The 13,394-nt window shown below is 40.7% G+C and overlaps 1 protein-coding gene across 1 annotated transcript in view; it reads left to right on the forward strand.

Annotated features, from left to right (window-relative positions):
• Nucleotides 1-13,394, forward strand: part of DTD1 (D-aminoacyl-tRNA deacylase 1) — a 229,272-nt gene that overhangs the window by 122,986 nt on the left and 92,892 nt on the right. The gene's annotated exons all lie outside the window — the stretch shown is intronic.

The following is a 13,394-nucleotide window of genomic DNA, read 5'->3' on the forward strand; positions in this document are numbered from 1 at the left end:
TGTAAATGTACCACAACTTTTTTATCCACGAGTCTGCTGATGGACACTTGGGCTGCTTCCAAATGTCAGCTATTGTAAGTATAAGGCTGCGATGACTGTAAGGGTGCATCTATATTTTTCAACTTAGTGTTTTGGGTTTCTTCAGTAAATTTCTAGAAGTGGAATTCCTAGGTCATATGGCAATTTCACTTTTAATTTTGAGGTAACTATGTCCTGCTTTGCACAGTGGCTGCACCAATCTGCATCCCCCTGAACAGTGTATGAGGATTTCCTTTTCTCCACATCCTTGCCCACATTTGTTTGGTTTATTGATGATAGCAATTTTGGCAGGTGTGAGGTGATATCTCATTGTGGTTTTAAGTTGCATTTCTCTGATTATTGAGTGATGTTGAGCATCTTCGTGTATGTCTATTGGCCCTCTGTATGTCCTGTTTACAAAATGTCTATACAGGTCCTGTGTTCATTTTAAATATTGGATTGTTTATTTTTTTGGTGTTGAGTCTTGTAAGTTATTATAAATTTTGGATATTAACCCCTTATCAGATGTAAAGGTGAATGTATGCTCCCATTCAGTGGGTTGCCTTTTCATTCTAATGATGGTTTTCTTTGCTGTGCAAAAACTTTTATTTTTTATTTTTAAATATATTTATTGATTATGCTATTACAGTTTTCCCATTTCCCCCGCTTCACTCCACCCCATACTGCCCACCCTCTCCCTCCCACATTCCCCCCCTATAGTTCATGTCCATGGGTCATACATATAAGTTCTTTGGCTTCTACCCTTCCTATACTATTCTTGTCCTCCCCCTGTCTATTTTCTACCTACCATTTATGCTACTTATTCTCTGTACCTTTCCCCCCACTCTCCTCCTCCCACTCCCCTGTTGATAACCCTTCATGTGATCTCCATTTCTGTGATTCTGTTCCTGTTCTTGTTGTTTGCTTAGTTGCTTTTGTTTTTGTTTTAGGTGTGGTTGTTAATAACTGTGAGTTTGCTGTCATTTTTACTGTTCATATTTTTTATCTTCTTTTTCTTAGGTAAGTCCTTTAACATTTCATATAATAAGGGCTTGGTGATGATGAACTCCTTTAACTTGACCTTATCTGGGAGAAGTTTATCTGCCCTTCCATTCTAAATGATAGCTTTGCTGGATAGAGTAATCTTGGGTGTAGGTCCTTGCCTTTCATGACTTGGAATACTTCTTGCCAGCCCCTTCTTGCCTGTAAGGTCTCTTTGGAGAAATCAGCTGACAGTCTTCTGGGAACTCCTTTGTAGGTAACTGTGTCCTTATCCCTTGCTGCTTGTAAGATTCCCTCCTTCTGTTTAATCTTGGGCAATGTAATTATGATGTGCCTTGGTGTGTTCCTCCTTGGGTCCAGCTTCTTTGGGACTCTCTGAGATCCCTGGACTTCCTGGAAGTGTATTTCCTTTGACAGATTGGGGAAGTTCTCCTTCATTATTTGTTCAAATAAAATTTCAACTTCTTGTTCTTCCTCTTCTCCTTTTCTGGTACCCCTATAGTTCAGATGTTGGAACGTTTAAAGATGTCCTGGAGGTTCCAAAGCCTCTCCTCATTTTTTTGAATTCTTGTCTCTTCATTCTTTTCTGGTTGGATGTTTCTTTCTTCCTTCTGGTCCAAACTGTTGATTTGAGTCCCAGTTTCCTTCATATCGCTATTGGTTCCCTGTACATTTTCCTTTATTTCACTTAGCATAGCCTTCATTTTTTCATCTAATTTGTGACCAAATTCAACTAATTCTGTGAACATCCTGATTACCAGTGTTTTGAACTGTGCATCTGGTAGGTTGGCTATCTCTGTGTTGCTTAGTTGTATTATTTCTGGAGCTTTGATCTGTTCTTTCATTTGGGCCATTTTTTTTTGTCTTGGCCCACCTGTTAGGGTCAGAGCCTTAGGTGTTCACTGGGGTGGGGTAACACTTGTAACTGTGCTGTGACACTGTATGTGGGGGAGGGGCCAAGATGGAGCAATGGTGCTTGCTCCACTCTCTGCCGGGTTTCAGTCACTCCCTTCGCTACCTACAATCAAATTGGGCCCCACTGGTGCTGATTCCCAAGTGGGTGGGCTTTTGCACGCTCTAAGTCCCTGTGGATCTCTCCGACAAACTCTTTTGTGAGGCTGGGAGTTTCTCCTGCTGCACAGGTGTTTTCAATCAGAGGTTTGAGGCTTTATTTCCCCCCGCACTGGAGCGCTGGGTTGCACTGTCTGTTTTGCTCCCCCCTCGTTCCTCCCAGTTTATCTATGCGCGAATGTGGGGACACAGAATCTGCCAGCGACCACCTTGTGGGGTCTGCTAGCTGCAGGCTGGCCTGCCCCGTTCCACAATCAGCCACCTCACTGGGTCCACCAGCTGCCACCTTGCCATGAGTTCTCTCCACCCCTGCTGCCCGTCTCCACCCCTCCTACCGGTCTAGATGAATGTTTCTTCTTTATCTCCTTGGTTGTCGGAATTCCATGCAGTTTGATTTTCTGTCAGTTCTGGTTGTTTTTTGTTTTTAAATTGTTGTTGTCCTTCTTTTGGTTGTGCGAGGAGGCACAGTGTGTCTGTCTACGCCTCCATCTTGGCCGGAAGCCAAAAACTTTTTAATTTGATGTAGTCCCACTTGTTTATTTTCTCTTTTGTTTCCCTTGCCTGAGGAGATATATAAAACAAATATTGCAAAGAGAAATATCCATAATTTTACTTTCTATGTTTTTTTTCTGGAATTTGTTATGGTTTTGAGCCTAACATTTAGTCTTTAATCCATTTTAAGTTTATTTTTGTGTATGATGTAAAAAAGTGGTCTACTTTTATCCAATATTTGCAACACCATTCCTTGAATAGACTACCTCATACTATGCTTTTGCCTTCTTTGTCAAATATTAGTTGAGTATAAAGTTGTAGGTTTATTCTGGGCTCTCTGTTCTCTTCATTGATCTATATTTTAGCTTTACGTTGTCTTGGAAGCACTTTATCTGTCATTCCACTTTAAATGATAGCTTTGCTCTATACAGTAATTTTGGTTGTAGGTCCTTCCTTTTCATCACTGAATACTTCTTTCTAGCCCCTTTTTGCCTGAAAAGTTTCTTTTGAGAAATCAGCTAGTAGACTTATGGGAACTCCTTTGTAGGTAACACTCTGCTTTTCTCTTGCTGCTTTTAAGATTCTCTCATCTTTAACCTTTGGCTTTTTTAATTATGTTGTGTCTTGGTGTGGGCCTCTTTGAATTCAACTTGTTTGGGACTCTCTGTACTTCCTGGATTTGTATGTCTATTTCCTTTGCCAAATTAGGGAAGTTTTCTTGCAGTATTTTTTCAAATAAGTTTTCAATTTCTTTCTCTTCCTTTTCTCCTTCTAGTATCCCTATGATTTGGATATTGGCACATTTGGAGATGTCCCAGAGTCTTCTTGAACTCTTCTCATTTTTTCAAATTCTTGTTTCTTCATTCTGTTCTGGTTGAATGTTTATTCCTCCCTTATGTTCCAACACGTTGATTTGAATCCTGGCTTCCTTCCCTTCACTGTTGTTTCCCTGTGGATTTTTCTTTATTTCACTTAATGTAGCCTTCAATTCTTCTGTTATGTTTTTGCTGTACTCAATCATTTCTCTGAGCATCCTCATCACCATTGTTTTGAACTCTGCATCTGATAAGTTGGCTATCTCCATTTTGCTTAGTTCTTTTTCTGGGTATTGCTCCATTCTTTCATTTGGATTATATTTCTTTGTTTTCCTAACTTGGCAGCCTCCCTTTGTTTTTGTGTATTAGGTTTTGCTGCTTGGACTCCCTGTCTTAGTGCACCTGTTAAGTTATAAGGGGCAGAGCCTTAGGTATTTGCCAGGGAGGGAGAACCTGCGACACTCCTTTGGAGCATTGGAGTGATTGGAGAGGGGATGGTGTTGCTGCCTGGCCTCTGGAGGTTTTCCTGGCACATGCACCATTTCTAGTCACATCACCTACTTACTTTATGCAACTGGTGCCCTTCTAGCTGCTGCCCTGGTGATTTCCAGAGTGGATGGGTTTGTGTACACTCTAGGACTCTGTGGGCCCTTTAAACGGACTCTTTGGAGAAACCAGCATTTTCTTCCACCGCCCTAACCCTAACCCCCACTACTTTTTACAGCCAGAAGTTGTGATGTTTTATCTTCCCAGTGCTGGAATCCTAGACTGCACGTGGTCTGTCCTGGGGCTGGGATCACTCACTCCCAGGGTATCCCTCCTGATTTTTATCCACCCATGAATGGGGGACCACCAATTCCACCTCCACTGTTGCCTGTCCACACTGCTCTTTGTTCTTTCCACTCTAGCTTCCCTTCGCTGCACCCCCTACCAGTCTGGATGAATGTGGCTTATTTAAATCCTTGGTTCTTGAACTTCCATACAGTTGGAATTTCTGGCAGTTCTGGGTGTTTTTTTTGTTTTGGGATTAGTTGTGATTCTTATTGTGGTTGTACAAAGAGGTGAAACATGTCTACCTACACCTTCATCTTGACTGGAAGTTTCAGCTCCTCGTTTAAAACAGTTTCTGTGTGACCCCCATGCTGTAGCACTGAGCCCTAGTCAGCCTGTTTTTCACATGCTCCTCCTTCCCCCAAATCACAGAGTCTGTCTTGGTCAGGGCTGGCCACTGCCTGCCAGTACCTCCGATAGTTTTAGATAAAGTTCCTCTCTAGATATCTCCTGGATGGCGGTGAGAAGAGTTCCGCAGTGATACTACAACATAGAGTGGTGGTGGGGTGCTGTCCCCGCTCCCTCCAGAGATTCTGAGCCTTAGTAGGCCTATTCCCACTGCACTGTTTCTGCAGCCAGCACCTGCCAGCACCTCCCTGGCCATCTCTTTCTGCCTCTAGAACTCATGGCTCCTAAGCCAACCTGCAGTTGCCCTGAATCTGAGCAGCAGGAAGGGCCAGTTTGGGTAGTGGTGGCAGTTGCTCTGCTAAGAGAGCCAAGGCTGCCTGCTCCTGCTTGCTCCAATCTGAAGGTGGGCAGGCTTTTGCCCACTGATGCACACTCTCTGTACTATCTTGTGCATACACACTCACTCACATATGCTCTCACTCTCCACTGGATTTTCGAATTGATTGCTCTGTGGTTTAGCTGCAAGACCTGTCTGGGTCTGGGAGCAAGTGGGTGGAGCTTCCAGCTATTCCACAGCCATCTTGGGTCCTCTCTTCTCCTTCTGTAATTTCCGTGGTGCAAATGTGGTGTACTTGAAGTTGTCTCAGGGTCTCCTTAAACTATCCACATTTTGGGCGGGGGAGGGGGACAGCAGGGAATTTTTTCTTTTTGCCTTCTTATTGGGTGTGTTTTTTTCCTTACCTTCTAAATCACTGACTTGATCCTTTTATTCATCTGCTGTACTGTTTGTTCCCTATAATGCATTCTTTATTTCAGTTAGTGTATACTTCATTTTTGACTGGATCTTTTATGTTTCCTTAATCCATTTTTATGTTTCCTACCTCTTTGTTGAAGTTTTCACTAAGTTCGCCTACTATTCCCCTAAGTCCACTGAGCATTCTTATAAGCAGTTTTGAACTCTGTGTTTAGTAGATTGCTTGTCTGCATTTTGTTTAGTTATTCTTCTGGAGTTTTGTTCTCTTTTTTCATTTGGGACATGTTTCTTTGTCTCTGCATTTTGGCTGTCTCCTTGTGTGTGTTTCTATGCACTAGGTAGAGCTGCTGTGTCTCTGTTCTTATGTAGTAAGTATCCTGTGGAGCCCAGTGGGTGCAGTCTCCTTAGTCACTTGAGCTGGATTCACTAAGTGTATCCCTTGTGTAGGTTGTGTGTACCCTCCAATTGTAGTTGAGCCTTGATTTCTATTGGCACATCAGTGGGAGGGATTGACCTTCAGGGTCATTTGTTGTGAGGACTGGCTGTGACCACCATGGAGGAGTTGTTGTACAGGGGTTGACCCTATGGATCAGGATTCATATTAATAAGGTTCTGGGAGAGTTCTGGACAAGATGGAAGTGTAGGTAGAAATCCTTCAGTTCCTTGCACAACCAAAAGGAGGATAACAACCAATCTAAAATCAATGAACAACCAAAAGTGCCAGAAAATCAAACTGCGTGGAACTCCAACAACCAAGTAATTAAAGAAAAAAAATCAACCAGAAAAACCAGACCTGTAAGGCAGCGGATCACTTGGGCCACCTCAGAAACCACGTGGAAACAGAAGAGGCGCAGGGCTGGCTGCAGGCTCAGTGGGCTGCACAGGAGGGGCTGATTTAAGTGGAACACTGAAACTCAGAGCTTACTTTGGGCTATGGCTGGGATTGCCGTGGTGGGAGAAACTCCCAGTTTCACATGAGAGTTTGTTGAAAAGTGGGCTAGAGAGGAGCAGGTGAGCCGCACTGTCCCCTCTCTGGCCCCTCCCCTACAGGCAGCACTGCAGCACAGCAAAGAGGGTTGCCTGCCTGGGTAAATACCTAAGGCCCAGCCCCTTTACAACCTATCAGCTGCGCCAAGACAAATATGGCCCAAATGAAAGAACACAGCAAAACTCAGAATTAAGCAAGGAGGAGATTGCCTACCTATCTGATGGAGAATTTAAAGCCCTGGTAATCAAAATGCTCACAGATCTGACTGAGCTTGGTCGAAAATGAAGAAAACAAATGAGGGATACCCAAAGTGAAATAAAGCAAAATATTCAGGGAACCAACAGTGACAGGAAGGAAACCAGGACTCAAAGCAACAGTTTGGAACAAAAGGAAAAAATAAACAACCATCCAGAACAAAATGAAGAAATGAGAATTCAAAAAAGTGAAGAGACTCTTACAAACCTCTGGGACAACCTGAAACTTTCCAATATCTGAATTATTGAGGTGCCAGAAGGGGAAGAACAACAAACAGAAAGAAAATGAAAACTTATTTGAATGAATAATGAAGGAAAACTTCCCCAATCTGGTGAAGGAAATAGACTTCCAGGCAGTCCAGGAAGCCTAGAGAGTCCCAAAGAAGTTGGACCCAAAGAGAAGCACTCCAAGGCACATCATCATTAAGTTACCCAAGATTAAAGATGAGGAGAGAATCCTAAAAGCAGCAATAGAAAAGGAGACAGTTGCCTACAAAGGAGTTCCCATAAGACTATCAGCTGATTTCTCAAAAGAGACCCTGCAGGCAAGAAGGGGCTGGAAAGAAGTATTCAAAGTCATGAAAGGCAAGGACCTACATCCAAGATTACTCTATCCAGCAAAGCTATCATTTAGACTGGAAGGGCAGATGAAGTGCTTCTCAGATAAGGTCAAGTTAAAGGAGTTCATCATCACCAAGCCCTTATTACATGAAATGTTAATGGGACTTACCTAAGAAAAGAAGATAAAAAATATGAATAGTAAAATGACAACAAACTCACAACTATCAATAACCAAACCTAAAAAAATACAAAAGCACACTAAGCAAACAACCAAAAGAGGAACAGAACCACCGAAATAGAGATCACATGAAGCGTTATCAGCGGGGGAGAGGGAGGTAGAGAGAGGGGGAAAAGGTACACGGAATAAGTAGCATAAATGTTAAGTAGAAAATAGGCAGGGGGGAGGTTAAGAATAGTATAAGAAATGGAGAAGCCAAAGAACTTATATGTATGACCCATGGACATGAACTAAAGGGGGAGAATGTGGATGGGAGGCAGTGTGCAGGGCGGAAGGGAATAAAGGGGGGAAAATGGGGCAACTGTAATAGCATAATCAATAAAATATATGACAAAAAAGGAAAAAAGAAAAAAATTATTAGCTATTTGAATTTTATGTGTGTGCAAATTGCTGTTGCTGTTATTTGCTCATTTTTTCTTCTTAATATCAAGATGTTCGTTTTCTTATTAATGTAAATCTTGTCTTTCATACAGAATGTTCTTCCTTGCAGTGGACTGCTTCTTTGGCCCACTTATGGACCAGGTTAGGGCAGAGAATCTTGTGGAAGAGATTTCATTAACAGTTGAACCACCACAATGCATATTCACTCAATTTTATAAATATTTATTCAGCATCTTGTTTGCCCCAGCAGTTTTTAGACACTTGGGATATGGCAGTGAACAAAAAAAGATATGAATGGAGTTTGTATTCTAGTGTGTTGGGGTGTGTGGAGCTCTGGAAATAGTACAACAATAGATAAGTGTGTCAGATGATGAAGAATGTGATGGAGGAAAGTAAGGCAGGGAAGGACAGGGAATTTTTTGTAGGTTGATTTTTTAGGGAAGCTATTTGCACCAAGAACTGAGGGAGGGAGGAGCCATCCAGAGGAAAGGCATTCCTGGTGGAGGGAATGCTCAGCATGGGTCCCAGAGAGGGATAGTGGTGGCTGAATTTGAGAAACAGCCAAAGGAAAGCATGGCCCACACACAGGGTGTAAGGGTGGTGATGCTGGTGGGAAGGAGATGAGGGGAAGCCAGGGCCAGGGGATGTAAGGCCCCAAATCAAAACTGCTTTAGAAATAAAAGGGATGTGGATTGTAGATGTATTTTCTGATAAAAGAGCTAGTGTTTCCCAACCGTGGTAGCCCAGGTCAGACTTAGTGAAATAGAAAAGAAAGAGGAGGTGCATTATATTGGTAATACATAGATTTAGTATTTTGAGTTATGGCTTCACAGTCTTTTGACAGTAGTGAAGAAGACAGTTGTCTAGAATTTGAGAAAACTTGTTTATAAAAGTGTGCTTGGATTTCTGCATCATCATGTCACTCATTCCACCTCTGAGGTCATACAGTGAATGATTTCTGTCTTTAGGCAAAAGATCATTTCCCAAAAGAGCAATCTGATACCAGGAGCTGGTTTCAAAGAGAGCAAAATAATATCTCCTTATCTCTTTGAGTTAGTAAAGCTGATGTACCCAGCTATCTGTATTTAAAGTTACATCTCAGTACAAGAATATATTTCCCTGATTGTCAAAAAATATTCATTCAGTAATCAATTTATTCATCTATGAATATTTATCCATTATCTGCTATACCACATAGTACTGGGCATTGGGAATATAATGATGAAGAGAACTGAAACAGAACCACTCTGACTGATCAGATTTATGGGGGTAGGCAGGTATTCTCCAAATAATCCTCCAAGTAAATGTTAATTATTTACTGTGATAAGTACCATGACTTATCACAGTGTAAATAGAAGGTGACATGAGAACATGGATGGGGGAACCTGGACTCATTGGACTCATTGGAGTGTCAGAAAAGCTTCCCTGAGGAAGTGAAGTTGAGTTGAAGTGAGTGTTAATGAGGTGCAGTGGTATGGGAAGAACATCCAGGGAGCAGGCGCAGCATGTGCAAAGGCACTGAGAAAAGACAGAACATGGTAAATCTGGGGTGTTCTTATTCAAGGGATGACCCAAAAAACCTCAGAATTTATGTATAAATAATTTTGTATTTCTTACATGTTTAAACTTCAGTCATCTTCAAAGTACTCTCTATTTGATGCAGTATACCTGTCAAGACATTTTTTCTACTGCTCAGAACAGTTTTTGAACTTGTTGATTTTGATGCCTTTTAGTGCTTCTACCATTTGTTTGTTTGTTTGTTTTACCTCTTCCACATCTGCAAAACATTTCCCTTTGAGGACTTTTTTCATCTGGGTTATAAAAGGTCACTTGGGGAGAAGTCGAGTCAATTAGGAGAGTGGGGCAGAGGGGTCATGCCAATTTTGGTCAAAAACTGCTGAAGACTTTGCTCTGTGTGGGCCGGTACACTCATAAATCACCCATTGTGAAATTGGGAAATATGTTAAAAGAGCCTTCAAAAAAATTCACTGAAGCTGAATGCAGCCTCTCACAACACCAGGTGATACACTGATACAGATGTGTTCCTGGAACACTCATCTTTCAGGGGGAAGCCTGTACTACAAGGGGCTCACCCTTTGGAAGATAACTCCGTTTTTTTGGGGGGGGTCCCCGCTTGTATAATGGCTGGGAAATCTTTGTGTGTTATGTGCCCTTGAGTCATCTCTGACTCCTGGCAACCCTATGAATTAGTGATTTCCACAATCCTGTCTTCAGCAGCTCTGCTCAGCTCCTGTAGAGTCATTTTTATGGCTTTTCTTTATGGACTCAAGCTATCTCTATTTGGTCTTTCCCTTTTCCTGCTTCCTTCTGTTTTCCCCAGGATTATTATCTTTTCCAAAGAACCCTAACTTCTCATGATGTGCCTGAACTTAGACATAGTTAAATATACTTTAGGTCATAAACACTTATGCTTTAAGCATAGGAGTTCCTGTCTGGAACATCTACTTTACTATAATAGATGGTTCCTGACTTAAAATGATTTGACTGGAGATTTTTCAGCTTTACAATGATGAGAAAGTGATATTTATTCCATTGAAAGTGTACTTTCTGAATTTTGATCTTTTCCCAGCCAAACAATATGTTTTAAAATTCTCTCTGGTAATGCTGGGAACTGGCAGCTAGACACAGCTTTCAGTCAGCCATGCCATCACAAGGGTAAACTACTGATACTCTTCAGAGTATTTATTATGTTCCCATGATTTTGTCCAACTGTGTGCTACTGTTAGTTTTCTGAGCAGGTTTAAGGCAGATTAAGCTAAACTATGATGTTTGGTATTAAATTCATTTTTAAGTTACAATGTTTCAATTTATGCAACCCCCCTTGTGAATTGAGAAGCATCTATAGATACCTAAATGTTATTTTTGTTGTCTGCTTTTCTAGTATTTGGTCTTTACCTGTAATGAATTCACAGAAATTACCTGAGCAAAAATCTTCTGAGCAAAGTGGTGCTTAATTGGGTAACACATGTACCTGGGAGGAAATGTTAGGAGAGCATGTGTTAGAGAGCTCAAAAGTCTGGCCCTCATTCACCTTTGGGGGTTGGGGAGGGAGAAGGCATAACACATAGCAGTTGGAGCCAGCACCAGCCAGGAGGGGATGACCAAATGAAAATAAAAAATTCAGAACTCTCTGAAAGCATTACAGACCATTATGGGAATTGAAATTAGAAACATTGTATGCATTTTTAATACTCTGCTAGGGAAGAGACTATAGCCACATTAATATTTAATGCCTGAACTGTAATAGGTGAACAGCTCTCCATGGTCCAGTTATTTCCAGTCTTGTCTAGAAGAAAGAAATTTGGTTCTATTTTAGGGCTGTATTTAGGAACTGGATCCTCCTGTGGAATGAGACCATGAGGGCTGCCCTCCTATGAACAGACACATTTGGTAGAATAAAAATGGTTTACTCTGTGTTATTCACCCCTCCTTCTTGTATATATGTTATGTGTAATCTTCAGGGGTTATGTACAATTTGGTAATTATAATTTTTTTTAACCAATTTGTAGAGTAGGTCTGTTAGGGACAGAAAAAGGGAGTGGAATATACATTGATTTTTTTTTCATTTTTAGCATTCATTTGAGCAGTGCTGTAACAGAGATTTTAGTTTGCTTATAGATTAAAGTTATCCTCTATCACTAGGCAGATTTATTTGGACAGAGGTAAACTGAGAGAGTATTTTATTACTAGTATTGTTTAGATTTGCCGTGTTTGTTGACAATAGAAATCAGAATGATTTTTAGTCAGTTTTATTATTGTTTTAAAACCATCTAGACCTGCACTATCCAATAGAATTTTCTGTGATATTGGAAGTATTCTATGTCTACACGTTCTAATATCTTAGCCACTCACTACTTGCGACTAATGAATACTTTAAAAGTGGCTAGCATGATTGTGGGACTTAAATTAATTTTAGTAAGTTTAAATTTAAATAAAAATTTAAATAACTACATGTGGCCAGAGGTTACCATATTGGAAAGTATAGGGCTAGAAAGTGCCCTACCTTGTTGCCTGGAGAATTTCATACCTGATAAAACATTAAGCCAGCTCTTAGGCTACTGCTCACCTTTTGATGTCAGTTCTATGAATAGAAGCAGAAGATAGAGAGGTTGTGCCCATGTCAAAAATTACCACCTTGCTTTCAACTTGAGGTGTAGTGATGAATGTATAAAAGAATATTTGTTTATCAAGTGCTCATTGTATACCAAAGCTGTGTGAGCCATACCCAAACTGCTTTTCTCCACAATTTATTCTTGTTAGTGTACACATTGGCCAATGGAAGTACTGATGGAATTTCCCTACTTCATGTGTAATTAAATATTACTATGACACCTAAGACAAGGAGTTTAATGTTTGCAGATTATATGCCTTGCCAGTGATGTAGATAATGAAAATGGTTACTAATTTCTTAGAGGAAAGACTATGGCATGTGGCATGTTGATATTTTTATTAGCTACAAACTGTTTGTATCTTTGTCTCCTTTGGCCATTTCCCAGTAGGAATGCCTTTCATTTGGGGCATTTGGGGCAGGCTAGTAGAAGATAAAGAAGTCATCTCCCCTGCCTTTGTTACAGAGTCAACTGGTTTTACCAGGGCTAGAACAGTCCCCATTGGTGGAAAGGATTATATAGGGAAGAGGACAGATACTCTGCTAATCATCATTCTGGTTGTCTTTGAGGTCAGAGCTCAAAGGTACATGTTGGAGACTGGATCATGGTCTGGTTGGAGTCAGGAGGAGCCCCATTACATGTCCAGAAGAGAGGGCTGTGTCTCCATCCTTGAACAACTAGCAGTTGACACAATAGGCCTAGAAGTTGTGTTTACTTTTATAAAACCACCCTTTACTGTCTTCTTGACAAACAGGATAGAGCTGCACATGAATTAACCAAATTCTGAAAATAACTCCTACATTGAACTCTTAATATGATATATGTTGCTTGTACATTTGAGTATTTTCTGGAAACATTCATCTTTTGTGTATTTAAATGGCATCTGAGTAACCATGACTCAAATTTTTTGATAACTGGTACATTTGGTAACAAAACTATTCTTAGTTTTTCTCTTGACCTTTTATTACTCTTTTTTTGTGATGGTTGGTGGCTGGTAGGAAGGGAGGGGACATTATTCTCATGACTCACATATCAATTAGTGTGGGGTGGTAGGAAGGGAGGGGACATTATTCTCATGACTCACATATCAATTAGAAAAGTAACCAGTGAATAACATTGTTATTTTCCACCAGCTTTTGTTGTAATCTAATAATTGTATCTTCAGCATGAATTACACTTATTTTATTCATTTAGTTTCTCCTCTTGCGTCTTAGCTCAGCACCTTGAAAGTAGCAACCTTAACACCCACCATGAATTCATTGCCAGCATGGTGCCGTAGAGAAGTGCACTCATGCAGGAGTAATGTTTGGAGCAGGGGTCTGAGGCATCATCTCTGAGGGCGTGGTCTTGTGTTAGAAATTAGGACAGGTTATACCTGCACTGACCAACATAGTAGTCACTAACCACAGGTAGCCATGGAAATTTGAATTCATAAAAAATAAATTAAATTAAACATTTTTCTTCATTCTACTTAGTCACATTTCAAGTTCTCTGTAGTCACATGTTGTCTA

The sequence above is a fragment of the Desmodus rotundus genome, chromosome 6 (assembly GCF_022682495.2).
Source record: "Desmodus rotundus isolate HL8 chromosome 6, HLdesRot8A.1, whole genome shotgun sequence".
Classification (NCBI taxonomy): domain Eukaryota; kingdom Metazoa; phylum Chordata; class Mammalia; order Chiroptera; family Phyllostomidae; genus Desmodus; species Desmodus rotundus.